The following is a 22,179-nucleotide window of genomic DNA, read 5'->3' on the forward strand; positions in this document are numbered from 1 at the left end:
GAGAAAAGAGAAGGAAGCAAAATTATGGATCTGAGAACAGGAAAACCCAGAAATTGCCAACAAGCACTCACTGCAAAGCACAGTAGGCCAATGTGAGGACATTGGATGGAACTCAAAACTCAGCGCATTCCCATTTGTAGTGCAAGAGGCTCTCAGAAAGGCCTGAAGGGTCTGGGGGAGACGGGTTTCTCCTACTGATGTAAACTCTCCAAACTAACCATCCAAAGGTTCCTTCCGGAGCAAAACCCACAAAGGACAAATTGCTAGAAGGATATGTTAATTTGAGGAGGACAGAGATAACAGAGACAAAAAAAAAAAAGGAATCAATCCAGATAAGAAGTTGGGGAGGCAAATACAAATACAGTTAACTAGTCATGACATCTGGTCAATCCAGCGTAGCCATTATTATGAACCCAGTCATCCAAAACTAATGCTTTTTCCGTTTCTATCCAGGCATTTGTTATCATATGGGCACAGACTGAGACACTAAATAAAATGAAACTTAAGAAATAAATAGAGGGACATGATACTTTAATATAGTTTTTTAAAAACTATATAACTGACATTCCACCTTCATAGTATAACCTATACTTTAAACTGACATTCCACCTTCATAGTATAACCTATAATGGCAAGCAATATTTACTCAGGGTTCAGTCTGTATCAGGATATGTTCCAAGTACTTTGTATAAATTATCTCACTTTGTCCTGATAATGACTATCATTATTTATACTTTAAAATGAGGAAACTGAAACCAAGAGAAATAACTGGTCTATAAAGCACAGCTAATAAATGACAGAGACAGGATTTAAATAGGACCTATTTGATTAAAAAACCCATTAATTCAACATTTGTTTATTATTTATAATAAAACTTATATAGTAAAATAACTAGTTCTGAAAATTAAAACTTGGTATTAATAAACAACATATTCCCAAATGTGCAAACTTTACATTTTACTGCATCTCTTAATAGTTTCCATCTAAAACACATAGATAAGCAAAAAAAAAAAAAATCCCTCAAGACTGAGAGAAATTTTTAATGAATTAAAACCAACAAAGAGTCAAATAATGAAGAAACAAAGGAATACAAGGCCTTTCCAGAAGGAACCCAGCCATGTAGTATAAAAAAATAGAGACATTCACTGGAAAAGCTACAAGATACAAGAAACATTCTACATAGGACAATGATGCCTCAATCCCCTTCAAAGTAGGCACCTTGGAACCTCACACAATTCTCCCAGTCACCATCGGCTGCCCTGTCATGTTTTCCTGAATCTTGTTGGTAGTATGAAATCTCTTTCTTTTCAAGGGTGATTTTAGTTTTGGGAAAAGACAGAAGCCACAGGGCACCAAACCTGGGCTATAGGGGGGCTGAGTCACCTGGGTGATTTGATGCTTCACCAAAAATCTGTGCATGAGACATGATGCATGAGCAGGCATGTTGTGATGAAGCTATCAATCACCAGTTGCCCATAGCTGTGGCCTTCTGAATTATTGAAATAGTTTCCACAGAGGAATGTTCAAGTTTAATGCAAAATATGATGCAGATTCATTGCTCTACTTTCTCAGCCATTTGAATGTGATGGCCACACAGTACACATGCTCACTCAACAGTGTCTACCACCCCCACTGACTAGTACAGTGAAGTCATCATTGTTCACATATGCACATTCCAGTCCACTCCCCTTTGCTGCCAGGTTACATTTGATGTTGCACAAACTATTCTCTTTATATTACAGTGGCTGGACTTTTTCCAGAGAAACCTCCAATGTTCCATACAAAACAGCAAGATAAAACTGCATAAAAGTAAGTGCTAACTGTATGGTGCCACTGATATAAAATTCTGGAAAAATGTAGACTCACCACTGAAGACAGAAGACAAATCAGTGGTTTCCTGAAGGTAGAAATGAGAGACAGGTGGGAAGATTATAACGGGGCACAAGAAAGCTTTTAGGAGTAGTGGATATGTTCATTACCTTGATTACAATCTTTCAGATGTGTATGCATGTCCCAAAATCTATGAAGTGGTGCGTTTTATAGCAATTGTACACTTTCAAAGCAAGTTATATTATGTCAAGTATAACCCAATGAATTTAATGAGTATTCATTTTTAAGCAAACTAAATTATAAGATAAGAAGAATATACCAGGATAATGTCATGAATTAATTTTTTCTAGTGCAATTGTAAGCAAATAGTATGCACCTACTGTGTAATAAATACACAGGTTCAATTTAAGGAGTGTGTTTTTTGCCATTTTACATATAGATACATTTGGGAGACAAAAATATTTAAATTATTCAAAATTTCCCCAAATTCTTAATAAAATACAAATAATCATATTTTTTCAAAGGAAACAAAAAAACAGAATTCAAATGTTTCCAAAAGACAAACTAAGATGAAAATAATGGGGAAAATAATATTAGCAATCCAATGAGCAAGAATATACTAAGCAACATCTCAAACTATTATGAAGAAAAGCACTTAGAAAAAACACATAAATTCTTGTCTTAATAAGCAATTATAGTCTCACTATAATTCTTCATTAGAATGAGAAGGATCAGTCTAAAAATTGGGGGGGATATTTTTTTAATATATTTTATTGATTATGCCATTACAGTTGTCCTATTTCCCCTTCACTCCCCTCCACCCTGCACACCCCCTTCCCCACCATCCCCCCACACCCCCTTCCCCACCATCCTCCCTTTACTTTACGTCCATATGTCAAAAATTCTTTAGATTCTATATTTCTCATACTATACTTGCCCTTCCCCCTGTCTATTTTCTACCTATCGCCTATGCTACTTATTCTCTGTACCTTCTCCCCTCTTCTCCTCCTCTCACTCCCCTGTTGCTGACCCTCCATGTGATCTCCATTTCTATGATCCATTCCTGATCTAGCTGTCCTCTTAGTTTGCTTTTGTTTTAGGTGTGGTTGTTAATAACTGTGAGTTTGCTGTCCTTTCACTGTTCATATTTTTCATCTTCTTTCTCTTAGATAAGGCCCTTTAACATTTCATAGAATAAGGGCTTGGTGATGATGAACTCCTTGAATTTGATCTTATCTGAGAAGCACTTTATTTGCCCTTCCATTCTAAATGAAAGCTTTGCTGGATAGAGCAATCTTGGATGTAGGTCTTTGGATTTCATGACTTGGAATAGTTCTTTCCAGCCCCTTCTTGCCTGTAAGGTCTCTTTTGAGAAATCAGCTGACAGTCTGATGGGAACTCCTTTGTAGGTGACTGTCCTCTTATCACTTGCTGCTTCTAGGATTCTCTCCTTCATTTTAATTACATTGGCTAATGTAATTGTGATGTGCCTTGGTGTATTCCTTCTTGGGTCCAACTTCTTTGGAACTCTCTGAGCTTCCTGGATTTCCTGGAAATCTATTTCTTTTTCCAGATTGGGGAAGTTCTCTTTCATTATTTGTTCAAATAACTTTTCCACTGTCACTCTTCCTCTTCCCTTTCTGGTACCCCTACAATTCGGATGTTGGAATGTTTAAAAATGTCCTGGAGGTTCCCTAAGCCTCTCCTCATTTTTTTGAATTCTTGTTTCTTCATATTTTTTTGCTTGGTCATTTTTTTCTTCCTTCTGATCCACTCCCTTGATTTGAGTCCCAGTTTTCTTTCCATCACTATTGTTTTCCTGTGCATTTCCCTTCATTTCAATTAGTTTAGCCTTCATTTGTTCTTCTAATTTGTGACTAAAATCAACCAGTTCTGTGAGCATCCTGATCATCAGTATTTTGAACTGAGCATCTGATAGGTTGGCTATCTCTTGGTCCCTTAGAATTATTGGCTCTGGGGCTTCGAGCTGTTCTCGAGCCATAATGTTTTGGTCTGTTCGTGCCTATGATGTGTGAGGGGTGGAGCCTTAGGTATTCACGAGGACAGGGCAACCCAAGTTGCTGGGTTGTGATCCTGTGTGTGAGGGTGGGGTCAGAGAACAGCAGTGGCATTTGTTCTGCTCTCTCTCAGATTTCCGTCCCCTCTGCTGCTTCCCACAAGCAAACCTGGCCCCCCTGGTGCCAGCTCCCAGGTGTGTGGGACTGTGCACACTCCAGGACCCTGTGGGTCTCTCCAACAAACTCTCTGTGAGCCTGGAAGCTTCTCCCAGCACCTCGACCCTGAAAGTTTTTTCAATTGGTGCTTATAGGCTTTAATTCCCATCGCTGGGGCCCTAGCCTGTGCAGTCTGTCTCACTGCTCGCTCCTTTGCCTGGTTTATCTGCACACAAATGTGTGACCGTGGTCAGCCAGCCACCTTGTGCCCTCACTGAGTCTGCCGGTTGGCACCCCGCACCTGGGATCTGCCAACCTGCACCACCCCACTCTGCCAGCCACTGACTCTGCCCCTCTTACCAATCTGGCTGAATGGCTCACTGTTGTTGGACTTTCATACAGTTCAATTTTCTGTTTTAGTTGTGTTTTTGTCACTAAAACTTTGTTGTCCTTAAACTTGGTTGTGCGAGGAGGCACAGTGTTTCCACCTATGCTTCCATCTTGGCTGGAAGTCCTAAAAAATTTTTCATGTTGCCATCATTTTGTGACTATGTCTAACAAGACAGTAGTCTTTTCAGCACCATGGACAGTTGCAACAAGTAGGGAAAGGACACTGAAGTAGAAAAACTAACAGTGTTGTTTTAAACGTCATTGTACAAGATCACACAAATAGTTTTACTATTTCAAGTTAATATGATGTTTATGACAAGAAAAATTTCCATTTTTACTTTTTAACCACCTTTCAACATGAACATTTTGGAATATAACAGAAATAATTTTCCTTGCTAAAAAATCTCTTTATTTATTATTAAAATTTTCCAGTTAATAGTGATTGAAGATTTATACACATAGTGTGTCAAAAGTGCAAATGAACATACAAAATATTACCCAACAGATGAGATAAAAGTACATTAAATTTATGCTCCGTGGCTCTTCAGTTGGATGATACCAGTAATTGGAAAAGAATGAATATTTTCAAATGCATCAACTAAAAATGTTAGACTCAAAGAAATATTTTTAGAATATTTGTTCTAGAGCTGTAAAATATGACATTGGTATTTTATTAGAAGTTTTGTTGAATCTATAGATTGCTTTGGATAGTATGGACATTTTAATGATGTTAATTCTTCCAATCCATGAAAAAAGTATATGCTTCCATTTATTTGTATTTTCCTCAGTTTTTTTCTACAATGTTCTGTAGTTTTCTGAGCACATGTCTTTTACATCCTTGGTTAAATTTACTCCTAGGTACTTTATTTTTCTTGTTGGTACAGTAAATTACATTTTTTTCTTAGTTTCTGATACTCATTGTTGTTGTACAAGAATACCATCAATTTCTGAATATTGACTTTGTATCCTGCTACTTGGCTGAATTCACTTATCAGGTGGAGTAGATTTTTTGTTGGAGACTATAGGGTTTTCTATGTACTCTATCTTGTTGTCTATAAATAATGACAGCTTTACTTCCTCCTTTCCAATTTGGATGACTTTAATTTCTTTTTCTTGTCTAATCACTGTGGCTAGAACTTCTAGTACTATGTTAATAAGAGTGGTGAAAGCAGGCACCCTTTTCTTGTTCCCAATCTTAAGGGAAACACTTTTAGTTTTTGCCCATTAAGTATCAGGTTGGCAGTAGGTTTCTTGTATATGGCCTTTATTATTTGAGTTATGCTTCCTCTATTCCCATTTTGCTGAGTGTTTTTATCACAAACGGGTGTCATATTTTTGTCAAACACCTTTTCAGCATCTATTGATATAATATTGATATAATCATGTGATTTTTGTCTTTCATTTTGTTTATGTGATGCATAATGTTTATTGATTTGTGAATGTTACACCATTCTTGCATCCCTGGGATCAATCCCACTTGATCATGGTGTATGATCTATTTAATGTATTGCTGGATATGGCTTGCTGATATTTTGTTGAGGATTTTAGCATCTCTGTTCATCAGAGATATTGGCTTATAATTTCTTTCTTTGTTATGTCTTTACCTGGTTTTGAAATTAGGGTAATATTGGCCTCATATAAAGAGTTTGGGAGTTGCTATAATAATATATCCTAGAATTTACTACCAGGATTATCCTAAATTATTTTAGGGTTCATTGTCTTCCCCAAAGAAGGAAAAACTATATTGGGTGATGCTAACATCTCTTTCTATCCACTTTTACAATACAGAAGGGAAAAAAGAGAAAAGCAATCAAAAGAGATTAGCTGTGCATTTCATCAGTGAGAAGTTTCCCTAGTTTTACAATTTTAGAAGGGAAAGTAAAAAAGAGACATACATGTGCATAAAAAAGACTCCACCCACTCACAGATATGGCCCAATCTGAGTCCTGCAAGCAGTCAGATTTGCATTCCTGCACCTTGAAGTCCAATGAGGAAGAGGACTCATTTGATAGGTTGAATAATAAGAAGCATTGAGTACTCACCCTAAAGGACCATGCTGTAATTTTCTATTTGAAGAAAATGTGATTATCAAAATACAATTTTTACATCTGGGTAAGTATACAGTTGACCATTAGCTTTTTGACAGATCTGTTTTTCTTAAAACTCCACCATTCAAAAGATAATTAAGCCAATACTGATATTTAACAAATAAGAATCCATCATGACATTTTAAAAAGAATGGCATATATGTACATATACATAGAAAAATTAATAGTTCAAAATTCTAAAATATGCATGTAATATAGTAATGTGCAGCACTATCCAAAAAAGCATAATGAGAGGAAAAAGCATCTTAGTGTACTGCAAAAGTGCAAGGAAAACTAACACATCCAGCAGGTATGAGTCACTGTTTTTATGGACCAGTACCAAAGCACAAAAAGTTGAGCAAATAAAGAGCTTATATTTACTAATTTTCAAGGTTTTATGTACAAGAAAATTGATTATGTTTCTTCATAGTAAGATTAATTTAAATCATCCTATTATTGATTTGTTTGCCTAGACATCTTCATTTTTAATTTATTAAAAAAGATAATATTGAATTCACAACCCAATTTTTCTATATGTAAACTTAAATAGAAAAAGTAATGACCACACTCACACACAATGTATATATAGCAATGTAATATTCCTAAAGTGTGAGGCTAGAAACTATGAACTAGATAAGACAAATTAGATTAAACTCCCTTTTTATTCTGGAAATACTATAAAAAGATCTTTGTGATTTTCATCATTTATTTGTCAAATATTTACTAAGTAATTATCATTTCCCCTGACCATCATGTAAAGAGGTAGAAGAAACTACAAAATAAATGTAAGTTTTCAGCCTTGACTTTAGGGACTTACACTTTAATTGAAGGGGTTATCTTGTAGGACTTTCTAATATTTGACATAAGCAGAAAATTTTATCCTGTTTATTTTCCAATTTGGAAAATAAAATCTAGTTTTTATCCCATAGCCCTTGCATTAGGCTGGAGTTATCTTATGGATAGAAACATTGACACCTCCCATGTAACAACTATTGCAATTATCATGGAACATACCACATATGCACAAAAACCAAGTATTTGGTATGAAACCATAAGGAGAGGCTAGTCCACTGAGAACTGTTTTAATAATGAAATATATTCAGAGGTCAGAATTGTTCTCTGAACAATTTTATAATTCATCATCACTTAGCACAAACATAAATCATGTTTTCTAAAACTAAAAGCAAAAACAATTCACTGATTAAAAATCAAATTGTAAAACAATGTTATCATCTTCATAACATTGTTCTATTTGGCCAAGCTTATGGGACAGATGAATTATTAGAAACTGAAAATTCCTCACTTGCACTTAACTTTCTGTTTAAAAACAAATCAAAACCCACACCACTCTTGAGCACATAGCTAGGTCATTGTAAGCTGACCATTTAAAGTCAAATCTATGTATTTTGCTTTATGGGAATTAAATTTAACTGTTTTCCACAATTCAGAGCACTCAAAACACTAGCCTAAGAGTAAGTGTTATGGTTCAAGACTCAGCTTTGCCACACACTAATCGATTGACTGGGCCAGTCACCTAACCTCTTGACAATTCAGATTCCTCACCTGCAAATCAAAACATTGGGATGCAAGGCATTCCATCTCTACAGACCCCACTCTTCTAAAACACTGGCATTTACAGAGGTTCTAATATTATTCTCATTCAACCTGAATGGCATTCTATTTAACTACAAATCACAACCAACACCAGCCACATCTTTATATATCATTCTTGTGAATCAGTGCACCTTTACCTGAATATGTAACAAGGCACCACAGCATTTTTATGACTTAGCAGAAGTTTTTACAAATCAGTAATTTGGGTAGTTACTTTGATCTTTCAAGAGGAAGTTGCTATTGCTCCTCTATCATTTAGGCTTCTGGTAGGAAATATGACATATTCAAATTGGGCAATATAAGGAAAGTGCAATAAAATCTGACTATTTACAAACATACAAGAAGGGTATAAGAAAAACCACAAGGCATCAACAGTATCTTGGGGGCAGTAACATGTCCAATTAGCCCCACTAAATTAGCAAATGAAGAGCCAGTTGCAGGAAGCTGGAGAGAGACAGGCTATATGGAAAGGACTTTGTAGAAGCTGTGATTTTAACCAGAGGAACACAGGCAGCTCAAGGTGGCCTTGAAAACAGGGAGCTGGACTGATAAATGTCTTGCCCGAACAATCTCCACTCCCTTCAGTCTCTGACCAATGCTCCCCACTGGCCAAACACAATTAGAAGCTGAGGCCAAGAGACCCCTGTGCATGTGTTTCATAAAAGTTGGCTTCCCGGAATACAGAGTGGAAAAAGGTCAGGAACTGGAGATACAAAGGGATATATCTGTCACAATCCTCTTCCCCTCTAAGCAGGCAAGATTCTTAAACGGTTACACTTTGCCTGAAGCTTCTTTAATGCTGTCATGAGTACAAACTACTTAGCTTATATGCACAGGCAATAGGCTGGATCACTTCCAAATTCTGACTTTAATCTTTATTTAAAGATTAAAGTAATCTAAGTAATCTTAATTCTAACACCAAAAATCTATTAGAACCCTCTAATGTAGTCATCTGGGATAATTTTAGATCTCAACAGGTTTTCACAAAGAATGTAAGCAAACCAATTGCTTAAATTGGAAGAAATGTCAATGTTAGTGAGGACTGATTTTCTATACTCCCTCTCTCTAATTAGTTGCTTTGGACATCAATGAGTTGTACAAAAAGAGCCACGATGATTTGCCTGATTAAGTAGCCCCAGCAAACCAGAAAGGCATCATTAACTCTTTGACAGGCTAGGCATGGAAAGCCAAGCTGAGCTGGAGAAACCCTGAAATGCTCAAGGGGATAGCAGAATAAAAGTGGATAACAGGAGGAGGGTCTTCAAATGAGGACTTAACTTAAGTCTATGGTCTAGAAAAGGCAAGGAGCATATTCACCAATATAGGAAGAAAAACACTGCTAATTGGATGCTTGCTACCATGTGACAGGCACTATGTTAAGTGCTTTCACATCATATTTTATTCAATCTGCATGACAGCCCAATGAAATATTTTTATTTGGAGCATGTTATATGTGAAGAAAGTAACTTGCCTAAGGCACTACAAAACAAAATCAGAAAATCCAATAAAGAGGCATAGTTTTCCAAAGGTTTTACATCTGTTATGACCTCAGACATAATCCCACCATTTCACCATTTTCAATCATTGCTTGTGTCTCGCAGGAAAGTGGTAAAACACATGATAACTTATTCTGCCTATTTATCGCATCAATCTGGCAGAACAGACTTTCTTCTGAAATTGACTCCTTTCGGAAAACATTTTAAATGGTTGTCACAGTAGTTAAAGGCATTCTCGAGAAAGAGTTAACCTATAAAATCTTTTCCCTAGAACAGACATAGTGGTTTCCTCCCAGACCTCAGCTTGGAATAGTCCTCTGTTATAATCCTACCGTAGCCAGCACATGAATAGGACCCACAATTGGGGTTAAATAAATGCTTATTCAATGGCTAGTCAGTATAGCACAGTATGTAGTGGCAAAAGACTTCAGAAAGAAAAGTAAAAACTGATGTATTTACCCATAAAAAATAATCAAACCAATCGTTTATCACCACTGATGCTACTGCATCTAATTTTATTTTAGTGTGGGCTAGTGACACGATATATAATAGGTACCTTCTCTCAGATCTTTCCTACTCCCACCACATGTCCACTTCATCCACCTCACTCCAAAAAATTAACACAAGAAGAGCCAGGCTAAAGTGAAAATCCAGCCCTACCGCAAAGTGGAAAACAAAAATTAATAAGAACAAAGGTAATATCTAATGTTAACGATGTGCCTGGCCAAGTGCACATGCATTCTCATAATAACCAGTGTCCTCATTTTATAGATGAAGACACTGAAGCTTAGAGAAGCTAAGTAACCTGCCTATGGTCACACAAATAATAAGTGACCAGTGACAACAGAGATTTAACTTAAACTCTAGAAGATCATCATGCAAGGCCAGCCTTTAATGTCACCAAAGATACGGGGGTAGGAAGTGTCGTGCTTCTCCCTTGGTGATGGTGGAGTTATTACGGAGATGACTAACGTACAGGAGAATCAACGGTTTCCTTATGCTGGTGAGGCTGTCACAGTGAACACCTGGCTTGCCCTGGAAAGAACAGGGGACTCGGAAGGAGAAGATCTAGAGCTGAAGTCCCAGCTCCATCACTTGCTGGCTGTGGTTATCTTGGGATATTCACTTTCTCTCTCTGAACCTCAGATTTAGAACCTAAGCTTCTAAACCCGTCAAATATGGATGATAATGCTCCAAAAGCTGTTTAAGATCAGTTAAAGCACTTCAAAGACTATACAGCACTGTGCCATGGAATTTGTCAGCTATTCTCTTCTATTGATAATAATAATCTCAGCCAGCAGGACGGGAGACCCTGTAACATAAAATCCTGGGCAACCACCCAATGTGCTGTCTACCTTAGGAATGGTTTGTGTGTGGAGAAAAATCTATCTGTTCTCTATGGTTCACGGCTTGGGAGTTCTTCATTCAGTGATATAAGGAACCTCGAGGAAGAGACGGGGGTGATTAAAGATATCAGGTGGGGTTCATGCTAATTTTCTGGGGCAAAGAAGGGTTTAGGAAATGCCTCCGAAATGGGAAGGACCTTTACAAAGGATGGAATGTTTAATTTAAATTACAACACTATTTTGTGGTATTTAGGCATAACCTGCACTCTTGTGCCAAACTGTACCTGAGGTAAGATACCTTATTTTTTTTATTACTTTATGATTTTCAAAGAATTTCATACTGATGGTTTCAATTGACGGTGTTTTTATAGTGCTGTCTTCTTAATTCTATTAAGGAGGAAGACTTATATAGAAAAAGGTGATAAATTATTTTTATTATCTCCAAGGCTGTTGAACAATTTAGACCCAAGTTGTTTTCCAATAGCTAATATTTTTTAGTTCTCATTCCTTAGTATTTTATCTGTAAATAGAGTAAAATAACCTCCTACTGTCTTTCATATCTAATAAAATTATGTACATAGGATGTTTTGATAAATTCTAAAGAACTGTTATTGTGGTTTATTTTCCATCAACTCCGCTAAGGGAAGGCATATGTCTTAGTCATTTTAACCCACAGCAACTGCAAATCAAAGATGCAACATGAGGTAAGTGAAGAGAAATCCCGTGATCTAGGCAGTATTCGCACATAAGGAAAGTTCACACAATGTGCAGAAAGGGAGCTGCATTAATGAGGAACCTCAGGGGGTCTGCCCAGCTGCTTGGACATTCAAAGCTGGCACTGAGGGAGTGGATTCCTAAAAATCACAGTCGGCATCAGGGTACTCACCCAGCCATCTGACTCATTCACAGCATCTGGGCCCGAGAAAATTTTATTCCCCAAATTCTGCTTTCCTTCCCCCATCTTCCCCAGCCACACATACAATCTGGACAGTCCATAAGGCAGAGGATAATTTTAGGGGCTTCCCCAGAGCCTGGCTGGATGCTTTCCAGTCATTTATTTCTGGCCTGTGAAATCAGATGCACTATTTCTTTATACATGCGAAAAAAGTGAAATCAGTTTCTATTTTCAGAGATGCAAAAAATGAGAATCGCACACAGCGATGTCACAGACTCAGAGAGGGCCTCCCTAGGCTGCAGGAGAGCAAGGAGGCATAGGAGAAACTCAAAAGGAAGAAAGTTTGCTTTGTTAACCCCTTGGGAAGTGTCTCATCTGTTTGGCCTCACATATATAAATATATTTAATGTTTTGGAGCAAAATTGACCAATAAAATCAGTGAGATTGCTGGGTTCACTTTAGCCACTGACCATGATGCAGTAGCCATTTGAAATGGCCATCACTGCAGCCATTTCAGGGGCAAGTTGTTGTGTGCTTTTCTGCCCATATACAGCTCTGACCTCTTCCACACCACCTCACTTTCTCTTCACAGACACACATTTTCATACATATAGAATTTGGTTAAAATGAACACCAAGAAAAGTTTGTTGGGGGATAAAAAGGCTTGAGGTGGAGTAGATTTCACCCTGATTCAAGAATGAAATAGGAAAGAAGAAAACTGGCAAGATTATATGAGCAAATTGTATGTACCCAAATGAGGTTATAAATGAAGTCATTATTTACACCCGAATTTTTCTAGCCACAGAACCCCAACCACATTCTGAGACAACATATTCTCTTCCAAAAATCTCTTCCCTTGGTACCAGTTGATGTGCTCTGGGGATAACTTCATCACGTGAGCTCTTGAACCAGCCATTGGACCATGCTGGCTCCAGATCACCTGTGTGCCTATCTATCACCTGTGTGCCTATCACCTGTGTGCCTAGTTTGCTAGCTTCCGCAGCAAACTGCCCATTTCTGCTCTGCCCAGGACATCAATGCTCCCCGTACACTGAAAAGGCTGACTCCTTGGAGTTCCGCTCTCTGAAATGGACCCACAGCAGAGTTGCTTGGATCATCCATCATATGTCAAGCTCTTTTTCTTCTGGCACAGGGTAGCTAGGCTCTCAGGGGACAGAGGGAAAGGCAAGAAAGTTCACACAACAACCACTATACGTTTTTGCGATCTAAAATCCTAGCTTCTCATACCCTGTTTCTGGGTCTGGTGCAGCAGAATCTCCTTGCAATTTGCCTTCTGTCCTGGATGTCTGCATGCTCATCCCCATTCCTACCCCTTACTGCATGTTGAGGGCAAAGGGGAACTAGCCAGAACATTGCTGTAAGGAAGCAAAAGGTGTTTTACTAACTAACGCAAAGAGGCTCCGGGACACACCCGAAGAGCAGGGTGTGTTCCAGGATGTGGTGTAAGAGCAACAAGGTTAGTCAGGCAGATAGCCATCTGGACAGTTACTAGGGAGGGAAATTTTACCCCTGTGCACAAGCTCAACTGACCAATCAAGTAAAGGAGCACGAGCTAGTGCACGAGTTAACTCGCCAATAATCAGTAACCCTATTGTGCCCCTGAGCCAACCGCTAACCGCCACATCTGCTTCTGTATCCAGCTTGCTTGCGCGCCACCTTAAAACCCTAAGCCTGTAAGCATTTGGTGCGACTCTCATTTGCAGCCCTTGCGGGCACCGTGTCTCCGGACACTTTGGAGAGTTTGCCCCTGCTCAGGTTAAACTTGGCCAATAAAGTAACATCTTTGGAACCCCGAAAGTCTCCAACATTTGTTCTTGCGGTTGGTGAATGCAACACTGCACCCCTACCCCACCCTCCGACCCCTACTCCCTAATCCCATCCCTTTCCTCCCAGTGCTAGTAGAATTTCAGTCATAAACCTAGTTTAAGTTTAACTTTTAAGTGATTTATTCCTTAACTAAACTCTGAATACAAATAGATCCCAGGCTTATTGTACAGGGCCTAAAACACTAGTTGTAAAATATGCTGCTTTATATTTCCTTCTCAACCTTTCAAATAGAAGCATTTTATTCTTTACCATTCATACCAGCCCTTCACAGTCCCTTTGCCATCAGGCTCCTGCATGACCAGGATGCCAAGATACACCTTATGTCTCTGTCCTCTTCATTACAGTATCAATGATGGAAACACACATTTGTCTAATGCTTGACATTTTATAAAGGACTTTCATGTTTATTACCATACCAGAGCCTCACATCAATTCTGTGAGTAAAACAAATTGAGTAGTGATACTTTCATTTCAGAGCTATGAAAACTGACACTCCAAGAGGTAAGAAGATTTCCCCCAATAGCATTCATCCAGTGAGGAGATGAGCCAGGCTCAGAATCCAGATCTCAAGACTCTTGGTGCAAGTTCTTCACAATTCGTAATGCTGCTCCTCTTTAGTTTTCAGCCCATGTGCCTCTCTGTAGGCATCTCACTGGACTTCCAGCCAAGTTCAAATAATCTCCATGAAAGTAAATTCCCATGCTTTCAAGCCATCCAGCAGAGTTTCCATGGAAGCAGGGTATCATTACCCCCTCTTTCCCGCTGGAAATTCAATAAGGAAGCCCACTGGGTAAATGTTCTTTGAATAAATTGATTTTCAAATAATCTAACCTGACTTCCAGCAAGAATTATCTACCAACAACATGGGACATAAAGATCTGACAAATAAAACCTTGATTGACAGCATGAATTTTCTTCACTTGACTTATTTTGAGAACATGTGTTTCCAAACCACTTGAAAATTTTTAAAAAACTCTGTGTTCAATTATATTACAACCTATGGTTGAATTTTATTAAAATTGGCACATTTTACAAGTACTGATTTTGCCAGAATTATATGTAAAAGTACATTATCATCATTTATATGACTACAACCTAAGTTAGCATCAATATACATCCCATAGATAAGGGGCAAGTCACTAAAGGACACTGGATGTCACATTTTCATGACATATAATCAAATATATCCAGAAACAAATTAATTGCCAGATTTTGCTAAAACAGCACATGGTATATGTTCAAAATAAATAAATATCAATTGAGTATCTATCCTGTGCTCAACAATGTGAAGAATTCAGAAAAATGTTAAGGTATTTATTTCTCAGAGAGTCAAAGAAGAAAGACAACTCAGGCTTATTAGAATCAAGGTAAAGGTATACAATAATAACAATAATAAACATTGTTATTATACATTATTTTTCATTACAATAGGCCACATAGTATGCTAAGTATTTTATTTGAATCCTTATTTAATCCTCATATCTATTCAATGAAATAGCTACTATTATTATTCCAACTTTACAAAAAATAAAAATGAGACACGAAGAAGTAATTTATTTAAGGTCACATAGCTAAGAAGTGGGGGAGCCAGGATTGAAAGCCAAGTACCTCATTCTCCAGCGTGTGTACTTTTGGCCTCTTTAGTATGGCTTTGGGGAGGGGATCATAAAAGGCTGGAACTTTCCTGTTGCCCTGAAGGCTAGGTAGTGAGGAAGAATGAAAATAATGAGGATGGGTCATTCATCATATTACACGCTAGACAAGTAGCATAAGCACCAGAGGCACAGGGGCAAGAATTTGAATTTGACGTGTGAGGATCCATGGAAGGAAATCAACGGCAGGAGGTAAGGTTAGCTCGGCAGAGTGAGAGACTTAAGAGAATACTTTACAAATAATGTAGGCAGAATTTAGAGGCTCTTGTGTAGGAAAGGGACAATGAAAACACATCATGGTATTCTAGCAGCAAATTTGGGGAAGGTGGAGAGGAGGGAGACTTCAGGGAAGCAGACCAATTAGTGGCTTATTGTGAAATCCCCTACAGACGCTATTGCCCCTTGGTCATAGTACATCCTCAATAAATGCTTGTCAGATCAGTGGATGAAGAGTAGCAGGAAGAAAAAGAAAGGTGCAAATCCAAGAAAGAATCTGCAGGAGTCACTGACAGGATGTTCATGAAAAGAAAACAAAGATGGCACCACAGTGCTACTGTAGGTAAAAAGATGATATGTGGCGCTTTGGCTGATGATAGAGTAAGAAAAGAGAAATGGGTTTCAGCTGGTTGCAGGGAGGGTGATGAATACTCCACTTCGGTTTGAAAATGCAGAGATGTGACAGGCACATAGAATACTGTTAATATCTTATAGGTATTTGGAGAAATAGGCCTGGAATAAGTTTAAGGTAGAAAGCACAGTCCTTACCCATTACAAAATTCAGATAAATAAAAGTTGTCACTATACATGGGCCACTTCATTAGGTGACTCTCAGTAGATAGAACTTTCCTAATATAAACGTCACTACTGGACCTATTGTATTTCATCAAAGATTTGCAAAGTAAAACAACTCATAACACACAAGAACACCTAGGAATTGAAAAGAACTAAGCAAAAGGAAATAAATCAAAGAATTAAGATCTTGTTCCTGCTCCCTGTGACATGCAGCCAGCACTGGCCATTTGACAAATATGAAACACGAGCCTTTCCTTATCAAAATACAAAAAGGAACAAAACATGTAACAGTTTCTCAGCAAGAAACCATTAGACAGATGTAATCATAATGGGACCAAATATTCCTATAAATGAAATGCGTGCATTTAGGACCACATGCAGAGTTTAAAAGCAGCTAACACAAAGGAAAGGAGAGTTGCCCGGGTGTATACAATGGTTCAAATGTGGTAGAGCAATTCAATTGGCCCTCAAACAAACTGAATTGTGAATTTACAAGACAAACGCAGCATCCATTAGCTTAAAATGCAAATGGCCCAGCTGTGGGAACAGGAGCTATTTTCTCCAAGTGAACTCCTCTCTTATGATCATCATCCACCAACATCTAATCACTGAAGTTAAAGCCATAGACAAGCAAGTTATCTGCTTTCAAAACAGGGTGACCACCTGGTTCACTCTGGAGATGCTTGAAACCAATCACAATGACCAAGTGGATGATTCTTTTAAACAGACAAAGAAGGTTATTGTAATGGACCAAATCAAGATCTTAACCAGGCAGATTAGAGGAGGAAAAACTGCTTGAAAGTATACCTTCCTTCACAAGACAAAAGATGGGCCAGTTAAAATATAAAACTGGTAAGATCTGTAAAATGTAGTCAGTGGGGCACAGTGGTTGTTAGTGGATGCAAAGGACAAATTGAAATTTGAGTACAGTGGTCAAAATAAAACACAATGTCATAAAATATTGTCAGGTAACATACCAAACATTTTACCCAATTTAAAGGCATGATATTTATCAGAAGTTATCTGTTAAGTTAGTTGTTTGAAACCATGAAAATATTTTCTATAAAAAAAGAATGCCATGCATGGTAATTGGTTTCCCAAGATAGACCACAAAAATTTCCTAATTTATGGTGTTATAATATATAAGTATATTACTGGGATAATCACGTAATATGAACTGGTCTGTAAAAATAGAATCTTACCATCCTAAATAGCACTGCTCTTCAAATTATGAGTCACAACTCATAAAATCAATTCAGTGGGTCTTTCCCCTATTTAATTCTTAATAGCCTGGAAGAGGTGGAATGCAAGGAAAGAGCATACTCACAAAAATCATAGTACATCTCCTGTCATAAGGAAAAGTATTACTCTTGAAACTTTATATCAGTATTTCCAGTGTTATATGAGTATAAATAGTTATATGAATTGAGGATTGCAATGTAAAATATCTTTCTTATTGTGGGTCACAGTCTAAACAGTTGAATGCTTCTAGCAAGTCTTCTGTGGGGTCCCTAGCACAAAGCCAGTACTTAATAACATTTGTGAAATGAATGAATGACTGAATGAGCTGGTGAACACATGAAGAATGAATGAATAGGATGCCAGTAATATGCCTCTCGAAGTTGCAGCCCTGACACTTACAGTGGAAAGCTTGCAGGGGGCACAGACAGTTGCCCCACGACAACTCCCTACAGCTGGCTCCTGCATCCTGGGACGGGCTCTCTGTCACTGTAGGGGCTACAGAAAGGGAAGGAGGAGACAAACTCCCACAGTTCAGTGGGACTGAATTCAAGGAGCTGGTTTCTGAGGGAGGAGGAGGAAGGTAAGATAGGATTGCTAGATTTGGCAAGTGAAATATACAAGGTGCTGGTTAAATTTGAATTAGAGATAATAAATACTTAAAGGGCAAAAAAAATATGAACCATCAGGGTTGGAAGATCAGGTCAATCAGACATATATTTGATGCACGACTATGTGCAAAATATTCTGCAAGGTGGTGTGGAAGGGGAAAATACTTAGTTCTTGAGACTAAAGAAGTCAGAGACACACAGGAAAGGACTTTAGCAATGACTGCATATTGAAACTATTCTGAGTTCTTTCTAGGCATTAATTGCCCTGCATTTGGCCCTGCTATTATCCCCCATTGAAGATAGAAAACTTAAGCACAGAGAAATTGTAAGAGAAAGTTGTCCAATTTCGCACGGGAACAGATACAAGTAATATCCAGTGGGACTATGGAAGAGGGCTGGATATTGCCCAAGGGAGTGGGACTGGAGGTGAGATTTGAGCTGAACCTTGAAGAAAGGGGAAATATCAACAGGAGAATATTAGAGGAAGAATATTCCAGGCAGAGGGACACCTTGGAGGTGAGATCACATGATCGAGAAACGGGGTAGTTGCTGGGATACTAAGAATACAGTAGGAGGAAGGAAAGTTTGGACGAGAAAAATTAGGTAGCAACCACACTCTTGAGGGAAATTGCAAACCCTGCTGAATGCAATGAGCTTCCAAAGAAACTGGGGTATAAAAACGGGCACTGTGTTGAGTCAGGCTATTAAGGAAGATGGCTTTGGCAATAATCCAAAAGACAGAATGGGTGAGACAGCAATCAGAGGCCAGGAAAAGATCAGGTAAGTCAATGCAGCTGTCTGGCAAAATACTGTGGAATCAGAGGTCTGGGTTTACCTCCCAGATTAGACCCTTAGTAGGTGAGTGACCCTGGACAATCTGTGTAATGATTCTGAGCCTTGGCTTCCTCCTAAAGCCATACCTTCTAAAACAGGTATGACCACAAGACTCACCTCATAGTCGGATTAGGGAATAAGACAGACAGCAGGACAGAAATGCTCCCCAACTGAAAGCTCTCTGTAAAGGGTCAATTGATTGAACTTCAGCCTTTAACAGTTCCTCTTTGTTCAATCAGCCTTTGATTGAACATTTCCAGGAGTAAGGTACCTCACCATTCCAAGGGTAACATAGTGAAGGTCAAAGAATGAAAGGAAATATGAAAGAATGGGTTTCCCTTTCCCACTTCCAAAGGGAAAGAGTACATCTAGGATTGAAGCTGATGTCGAAAACAAAAAATATAACAAAACAAAATGTAACACAAAGGAACCACAGCTGAGGGAGGCAGATGAACTTCGAGATCCTCACTCTTGCACACATCACTGGAGTGAGCTGAGCAAATTAAGGTTGGCCCGAAACCACCAACCCGTGTGCTTAGATTGTCCTCTTTCTCTAACCTTTTCATCTGTAAAACATGGTTGTTAACACCTGTCTCTTGAGGTAATAGCTGAGATAATGCATACAGGGTGAGGAAAAAGTAGGTTTACAGTTGAGTATGCAAAACAGAGTTTATTCCTGTATTATTATTTATTAATTATTGCATTATTTTCCATACAAATAACTGAAACCTTTATGCTTTTGCCCCACCCTGTATTGTGCCCTTAGAACAATGGCTGACCTAGAGTAGGCAGTAAATGGTAGTTATTCTGGATTATGTATAAATTAAAGCTATAGTTGCAGTTAGGCAGCAACGCTGGTGGGAACAGAAAACAGAATGTAGAAATGAGTAAAGTAGACATGAGGTGTGATCATTATAAAGACCACATCTCTGAAGGGTGGCATGGAATGGGATGTCCATTTCCTATAAAGCCAGATGTGTTCTACTCGAGGGATGTGGCCCCTGAAAGGTGCCTACCAGGTTAGATGATGAAGGATGGTGGGATTACAAATGCAAGTTTGTAGAATAAGGGTGAGAGTCCTGGAAGGGGAAAAAGCAGTTGTCGCTGGTTACATAATTGTCCAGCCACTGCCTGTCCTGGAGCTAGACCCCGTCGCAGACTATCACTACCACACAATAATAAGCAGCACTAAGGCTTGATAGTGGGGGCAGATTCATATGTTGGAGCTTAAAGGAGAAGAAATGGATGCCAGGGCCAGCCATACACCCGAGTTAATAGGACATATAGGTAGGATGTGCTTGGACTGAAATCACCAACCTGTGTGCTTTAAAATGCCCCACCTTTTTAGACATCCAGAATCCACAGCCAGCTCTATCTCTCTGCAGAAGCTCTGTCCTGGTGTGGCACACACATTATTCCAAAAGCCTGGCCCAGTGCCCGGGGCACTGTCGTGGCTGGGGTAAACTTATTGTCCTTTGCCTTTTTCCTCGAAATTTTTAAATTGTTTCTCAAAGACTTGGTCTGTAAACACTTTACTAAGAAAAAGTGAAGGAAAGGTTAACAAAATGATCACGAAGACCTACTCATGTTTCAAGCGCACACCATTGGTCCTTAGCCTCTGAAGATGACACAGCAGGGAACACACTAGAGTTGTTTTTCGACCACAGTGACTTTTTGCCCCTGTGCTCCCTGTAACCTGCCACCCATCCTCCCTTGTCAGACAACAGCAAGCACACAAGAGGTCCTGTTGGGAGTCAGCACCCTTTCAGGCAGGAGCTCCTCTGTGCAAACCTAACTGGCCTGTGTAGGAAGAAATACATTCTTAGCCACCTCCTAACCAAAATGAAACCAAAGGCCATTCGCTATGAAAACATCCATCTCTTCTCTTGACCTCCCTGAAGCTAGAGGTAGCCTCCAAAGTTAGAACTAGAGCATCTGGTGGAAATGAGAAGCTGCCTAAAATTTTCTCACGTCCCAGCACTGTCACTTTTAAGAAATTAATATTTTAAAAGACTTAAGTATATCTTTCTCACATATTTCTCTCCTTACTGGATGCATAGAACTTACCCACAGTGTGCTGAAGGGGTTACTGCCTGAGAGGAAAGTATCCTCAGCACACATCCCTGACTCGGTTATTCATCTCTTTGGGCACAGATCCCCCAATGGTCACTTAACTCCTCCAGCAACACTTATTAAAAGTGATACCTGGGTAGAGTGTTTTGGGCTGATTCAGCCAACACCAAATCAATCATTTGCAGAAAGGAGAGAGCGAATGCTTCAGTGGCTTCTGCCTCTACATGGGTAGAAAATAACACAAAGCAAGATTTAAGGAGTTACCAAGGACCGAGGGGATTCTCTTTTTCTGGAGCTCTTCAAAGGAAAAAAATAGCCACTCATTTTCTTGATTGTCTACATATGTCTCTGAGTAGATTTTAAGGTCCCCTCCAACCACCATTGATTGAGAGCCAATTATTCTAAGAAATCATGGTGGAGCATCTATTGACTGGAAGAAAAAACACACTGATCTACAATCAAAAAGCACAGCATACAATTAAAATAGCTTGGTATGGGTTTTGGTAATTGAAGAACAAAAATCCAAATTCAAGAAGAGAAAGCCATAAAGAAAAGCAGTTTTAAAGGAGTCCCTCAGGTGTCCCAAACAGCCCCCAAAAGCTACCTAACATTGACATCCCACAGAAGCAAAAGGAAAGAGATGTTACCTGCCAAAAGACACAGCTAATTTCAGCTGCAGGCCTAGAAAACTGCTTTTTCAGGCTCTTCATTATATTTTAGATTCCGGGCTACCAAGTGTCCAGGCATTTCAGTCTGTTTTCTTCCAGCCTGCTTTTGTTTTCCCAGCTCCTCTTTATCACTATGGGGATCTCCCTGCTTAAAAACTGATTTGTCACACAGCAGAGATTAAGGGTTGAGCAATCTGAGCTCTAAAATCAAAGTAATGTGACCACAGGACTTCAGAGGTTAGAACACCTACAGCTGCCAGAGGTGAGAAGAGACTCAACAATCAGTCAGGAAATTATTAGTCAGGAGCTGCCTTGCTGAAGGACAAGCTCCCACACACCCAGGAGAGAAAAGACCAAGTTCTCCTCCCTGCAGCCAGCTGGCCAGTAGGGAAACGCAGGCAGACAGGGCTGAGGCAGCTCCTGGAGTAACCCTGAGGCTGAGGCTGGGAGGCCATGGGGCTCAGTGAGGACTGCGTGGCAAGCTCAAGCTGCAGCGTAGGTTCACCTGGCCAGGGCCACACCTAGGGTGCTCTGGTCCAGGCTTACCTGTCAGGCAGCCTGTTGGGGAGGGCAAGTGGCTAGAGACAAAAGACCCTGTGGTACCACAGAGGTAAGGGAGGGACTGCACAC

At 39.1% G+C, this 22,179-nt stretch overlaps 1 protein-coding gene across 2 annotated transcripts in view; it reads right to left on the bottom strand.

Annotated features, from left to right (window-relative positions):
* Positions 1 to 22,179, bottom strand: part of LOC118990412 (ras-GEF domain-containing family member 1B-A) — a 397,813-nt gene that overhangs the window by 374,513 nt on the left and 1,121 nt on the right. The gene's annotated exons all lie outside the window — the stretch shown is intronic.

This window comes from Sturnira hondurensis, unplaced genomic scaffold, assembly GCF_014824575.4.
Source record: "Sturnira hondurensis isolate 20B ecotype Veracruz unplaced genomic scaffold, ASM1482457v3 Scaffold0007036, whole genome shotgun sequence".
Classification (NCBI taxonomy): Eukaryota; Metazoa; Chordata; class Mammalia; order Chiroptera; family Phyllostomidae; genus Sturnira; species Sturnira hondurensis.